This window comes from Puma concolor, chromosome F2 (genome assembly GCF_028749965.1).
Source record: "Puma concolor isolate L17-30 chromosome F2, mPumCon1.1.hap2, whole genome shotgun sequence".
Lineage (NCBI taxonomy): Eukaryota > Metazoa > Chordata > Mammalia > Carnivora > Felidae > Puma > Puma concolor.
Genome location: NC_141684.1, coordinates 55,601,346 through 55,607,301, shown reverse-complemented (window position 1 = coordinate 55,607,301; position 5,956 = coordinate 55,601,346). Strand labels below are relative to the sequence as shown.

Here is a 5,956-nt window from a genome sequence, read left to right as displayed (position 1 = left end):
TAATTATATCAAATCAACATATTGTACATCTTAAATTTACACAATGTTGCATGTCAATTATATATGAATAAAGCTGGAGGGAAAAAAGAATTTAAATTAATAGCTGTTCATAATGCTCCATCTTGATTCAACTCATGTTCTCTTAAAAACCCTGATACATTATTTGTTGATGGCACATACCTTAAAAATAATCAATGTATATTTTGTGCTGGGCAGTGTTTATAGAAGCTACCTCATTTAAAGCTTTAAGTTAACAGCTCTGTTGATAATAGATAAGACTTAGAAGTCATTCATGATTGCAACTTTGTTGGGTCCCCAGAAGCACATTCATTTGTGTAGAATATTTATTAGAATGTACACTTGCCACACGAAGCACCCACAATGACAAAGGCAAATTGATCCAGACTTTTCAAAAATATTGGAGGGGGGTATTTCCCGAGAGATGTGACAGGTGACCAAATCTTGCCTTTCCTGTAATTATGTTGACCCAGGAAAAATGATAAAAGTATGGTATGACTCCCCTCAAGGCCAGTTTGAGCATTTACAAGATTTCATTTAGTTGCCCCAAAAACAAAGCTTTAAGTTTTAGAAATATATATATATGTGTGTGTGTGTGTGTGTGTGTGTGTGTGTGTGTGTGTGTATATATATATTTAATTTTCTGGTGAAATTGAAGCTTTCTTTGCTAAAAGTCTAACATTCTAATTTTTGAGGGGGAAAACTTACCCCCCCCTTAACAGGTGAAATGCTTAAGAAGTTATACAAGATTCTTCTTTTACTTTTTTAAAATGTTTCTTTATTTATTTTGAGAGAGAGCGCACATGCACGTAAGTGGGGCAGGGCACAGGGAGAGGGAGACAGAATCCCAAGCAGGCTCCACGCTTAGCGTGAAGTCTGATGTGGGGCTCGATCTCACAACTGAGAGATCATGACCTGGGCCAAAATCAAGAGTTGGGTCCTTAACCAACTGAGCCAAGAAGGCACTCCCAATACTCTTCCTTCAAAACAAAACTCATTGGCGGCAACGGGACTCAGCTTTGACCTCCTGCCACTTCCTCTCAGCTCCATTGATACCATCACCGTGGTCCCAGCTGGTAGTGCACTGATTGGAACAGCTGTCATGAGCAGAACTTAGTTTTGAACATGAATAACCATGGCTTTGTGGTGTGTACTTTTAATGGAAAAGTCTCCAAAGTTGGTGATTTCTTGACCAATGGGGCAAAGGCAACCAAAGTGGTTGATGCTCACTCCAGGCTGAAGAAGTGCAGGCCGATCAGACTGTTTGTGATGGCTGGTTAAGCTGTTGATGATTTCATTGAAAAATTAGTACCATTGTTAGACGCTGGTGACATCATCATTGATGGAGGAACTTCTGGATACAGGGATACCACAGTGTTGAGACCTCAAGGCCAAGAGTATCTTGTTTGTGGAGAGTAGAGTTAATGGTGGAGAGGAAGGGGCCCAGGATGGCCAAGAGGGACAAAAAAGGCTGGCCACACATCATTTTGTGACTGGGTGGGAGATGAAGGAGCAGGACACTTTGTGCAGATGGTGCACACTGGAATAGAGAACGGGGAAATGCAAACTCATCCATAAGGCTTACCGCTTGATGAAAGATGTTCCAGGCATGGAGCACAATGAGATGGCAAAGGCATTTGAGGAATGGAATAAGACAGAGCTAGGATTGAAATCACAGCCAATATTCTTAAGTTCCAAGACAGCAATAGCAAACATCTGCTGCTGACGATCAAGGACAATGAGAGGCAGAAGGGCACAGGAAAGTGGACCACCATCTCAGCCTTGGAGTACCATGGTCCTGTCACCCTCCTTGCAGAAGCAATTTTTCTTGATGTTTATCATCTCTGAAGGATGAGAGGATTTAAGTTAGCAAAAAGCTGAAGGGTCCCCAAAGATCCAGTTTGAAGGTGGTAAGAAATCATTCCTGGAGGACATTCAGAAGGCCCTCTATGCTTCCACGATCATCTTATGTGCACAAGGCTTCATGCTGCAAAGACAAGCAGCCACGGAATTTGGCTGCACCCTCAACTATGTTGGCGTCACCCTGACATGGAGGGGGTCTGCACCATTAGGAGTGTGTTCCTAGGAAAGATAAAAGATGCATTTGATCAAAACCCATAACTTCAGAATCTACTACTAGATGACTTTTTTAACTCAGCTGTTAAAAACTACAGGACTTCTGGCAGCAGGCAGTCAGCACTGGTGTCCAGGCAGGTATTCCCGTGCCCTGCTTCACCACTGCCCTTTCCTTCTATGATGGGTACAGACACGAGATGCCACCTGCCAACCTTATCCAGGCCCAGTGGGGTTACTTTGGGGCTCACACTTATGAACTCTTAGCCAAACCTGGGCAGTTTAATCACACTAATTGGACAAGCCATGGTGGCATTATGGCATCATCTTCATACAGTGCCCAATCAGACTGGTTACCCGCCACAATGCCACAGACTGGGACATTCCACTTACCACACAGCACTGCTCACACAGCCCTCTGCCCTATTTTCTGATCAGACCTCTTAAAATAAAGTCTCATAAGAGACTCCTGAAGGAGCCAACCTGAGTTTACTTGTAACATAGATCTGTGAGAACCACCTTGCCCTCTGCCCTTGCTTCTTAAGACCAACCAGGAGCTGAGGCACTTGGGTGGCCCATTCGGTTGAGTGTCTGACTTTGGCTCAGGTCATGATCTCACGGTTCATGAGTTCAAGCCCTGTGTTTGGCTGTGTGTTGACAGCTCAGAGCCTGGAGCCTGCTTCAGATTCTGTGTCTCCCTCTGTCTCTGCCCCTCCCCATTTGTGTTCTGTGTCTGTCTCTCAAGTATAAATAAATGTTAAACTTTTTTATTTATATTAAAAAAAAAAAGACCAACCAGGAGTTGACCGTGTGTGAGGTAATGAGAATCAGCTCCGGGAAACAGTTTTCCAAGTATCCCCTGTGGTTAGGGAGTCAGTGGCAGTTTCACTTGATAGAAGCACACATAGATGGGTGCAGTTTCTGTGGAATTTGCTCAAATTGAAGTGGAATTCCTTTGTTTCCTTACTTAATAAAAGATCCATTGTAAAAAACAAAAACAAAAACAAAAACAGACACTCATTGGCCTATTAGCATAAAAGCTCTGAGGAGGTAAAAAGAATTAATAATATTTTTAAGTTTTTTACATTTTTATTCTTAAAAAATCCATAGTTACAGGAAAGTCCCAAGAACAGTTAACCCCTATGTGCCCTTCATCTGTATTCACTAATTGTTAACATTCCCACATTTGCTTTATATCTCTCTCCTTTCTCTGTCTTTATATATATTATATATATTCATAAAAATAATAAAATGATTATTATTACTAATGCTAAACCATTTAAAAGTTGATTACAGATATTATGACCTTTATTTTTATGTTTTTAATTGTTGACCCTATATTTTTAAATACTCTTATGTTTCTCTTTTAGGAATAGGCATATTTTTTTACAAAACCTCATTCCAGTGATCAAATTCAGAAAAATCAATATTGGTTTGGTGTCATAATATAATATACTACTCATCTCCTATACATCATTCTTGATCTAGAATCCATTCCGGAATCACCAGTTGCAATCACTGATTGTCACGTCTCTTTACTTTATCTGTCACAGTTTCTCATGTGTCTTTACCTTTATGAGATTGATATTTTTTAGGCATACAAGCAAGTTGTTTTATGGACTCTCCATAATTAATTTTTAGATGTTTGGCAGGAGAACCAAGTAACTAATGCTGTTTGTAGTGTACCACATCTAGAGACACATGATGGTCATTTATCACTATTGCTAGTGATGTTAACTTCAATTGCTTGGCTCAGTTGGCTTCCACAAGATTTCAAGGTTCCATCATCAATATTTCCTTTGTAATTAATAAGTAATCTGTGAGGAAATACTCTAAGACAGTTTAATTATCTCTTCCTCATCAAACTTTCACCTAGTCATTTCAGCATTTAATGATTATTGCCTAAGTCAGTGATCATTATAGCACTTGCAGAATGATGATTTTTTTCCAACTCTATCTTTCCTCCTACATTTATTATACAATATTCCATGATAAAGAAGAGCTTTTCCTTTTCTCCCATGTATTTATTTATCATAAATACATAATTAATTATTATTTGATTTAATGTGTTTTTTTTTTTTTTTTGAAAGAGAGAGAGCACACACAAATGGGGATGGGACAGAGGGAGAGGGAGAGAGAGAATCTTAAGTAGGTTCCATGGCAGCGCAGAGCCCAATGCAAGGCTCAGTCTCACGATTGTGAGAGTTGAAATCAAGAGTTGCTTGGGGCGCCTGGGTGGCTCAGTTGGTTGAGCATCCGACCTCGGCTCAGGTCATGATCTCACAGTCTGTGAGTTCGAGCCCCGCATCGGGCTCCGTGCTGACAGCTCAGAGCCTGGATCCCGTTTCAGATTCTGTGTCTCCCTCTCTCTCTGACCCTCCCCCGTTCATGCTCTGTCTCTCTCTGTCTCAAAAATAAATAAACGTTAAAAAAATTAAAAAAAAAAAAAGAGTTGCTTAACCAACTGAGCCACCCAGAAGCCCCTTTGCTGCTATATTTGTATTATTATATTTGCTGCTATATATGATATAGCATATGATATATGATATATATGATATTTAGATTGTCCCAGATTTGCCATTGAGATCCCTTCAAGCTGGCTCCTATGTCCTTTTTACAATACCCATTAGTTTTTAGAGCTTCCTTTTTTTTTTTTTTTTTTTTTTTTTCATTAAATAAGGTCCTTCAGACTTATCTTGAATTTTCTGTGTCCCAGCCCTGGAATCAGGCAAGTCTCTAATCTATTGAGAAACTATCACATGGTTTGTTTAATGTTTATTTATTTTTTAGAGAGAGACAGACAGAGTATGAGCAGGAGAGGGTCAGAGAGAAAAGGAGACACGGAATCTGAAGCAGGTTCCAGGCTCTGAGCTGTCAGCACAGAATCCAATGGGTCTCGAACCCATGATGTGAGATTATGACCTGAGCCAAAGTTGGACGCTTAACCAACTGAGCCACCCAGGCACCCCTTATGTGGTTTGTTTAAATCTACCTAGAGTGTTTGTTCTGTACAATAATATCAATAAGTTTATGTCTCCTCAACATATGCTCTCAAGGAATCTTTTTCCTACATTTATGTTTTCTCATGCTGACTACATGAAAATGTGGTATATACTTTGACAAGATCATCCTGCCCTAGCTGTTTTTAGTGGAGAATGGTATTTCAAAACCAAACTCTGGGTGTTAACTGCTCATTATACCAGTGTGTAATTGCTTCTTAGCTCAATCAGCAGATAAAACTAAGAAGCATAGACTTTTATTATAGATACGGTGTATTTTAAATCATGAATTAGGAAATGCGTATATATTTTTATACTATGAATTTTTAGACATCTAATTCCAATCTAATACCACAATATTCTTTATTTTTTTAATTTATTTTTATTTATTTTGAGAGAGATAGTGAGAGCAAGCAGGGAAGGGGCAGAGAGAGAAGAGGGAGACAGAATATCAAGCAGGCTCTGCATTGTCAGTACTGAGCCCAATTCAGGGCTCAAACTCAAGAACTGTGAGATCATGATCTGAGCTGAAATTAAGAGTCAGCCACCACCCAGGTGCCCCTAATACCACAATATTCTTTTCTACCTTTCCAAATTCTATATTTGTATCTCTCTTCCGCCTCAGAGACAAACCTGACTCCCAATAATAAGATTATATTGACTCAGTTCTCAATCCTACTGTATATACAAAATGGTTCCAGAATTTCCACACCCAGTACTATACAAACAAGAACAATTTTGAAATGTTCAAGGAGCAGGTTTTGGTTTTTTGGATTCGGAGTTGTTTTGGGTTGTGGGGGTGGGGGAGTTTGTAGTTTTGTTGTCTTTAAATTGAGGGTATATAATCAAAGCACTGTGTTTAAAAG

General features: G+C 39.5%; 1 pseudogene; it reads left to right on the top strand.

Annotated features, from left to right (window-relative positions):
• The first annotated feature begins 731 nt into the window (after positions 1-731).
• Positions 732-2,578, top strand: LOC147572030 (6-phosphogluconate dehydrogenase, decarboxylating pseudogene; annotated as a pseudogene).
• The last annotated feature ends 3,378 nt before the right edge of the window (positions 2,579-5,956 follow it).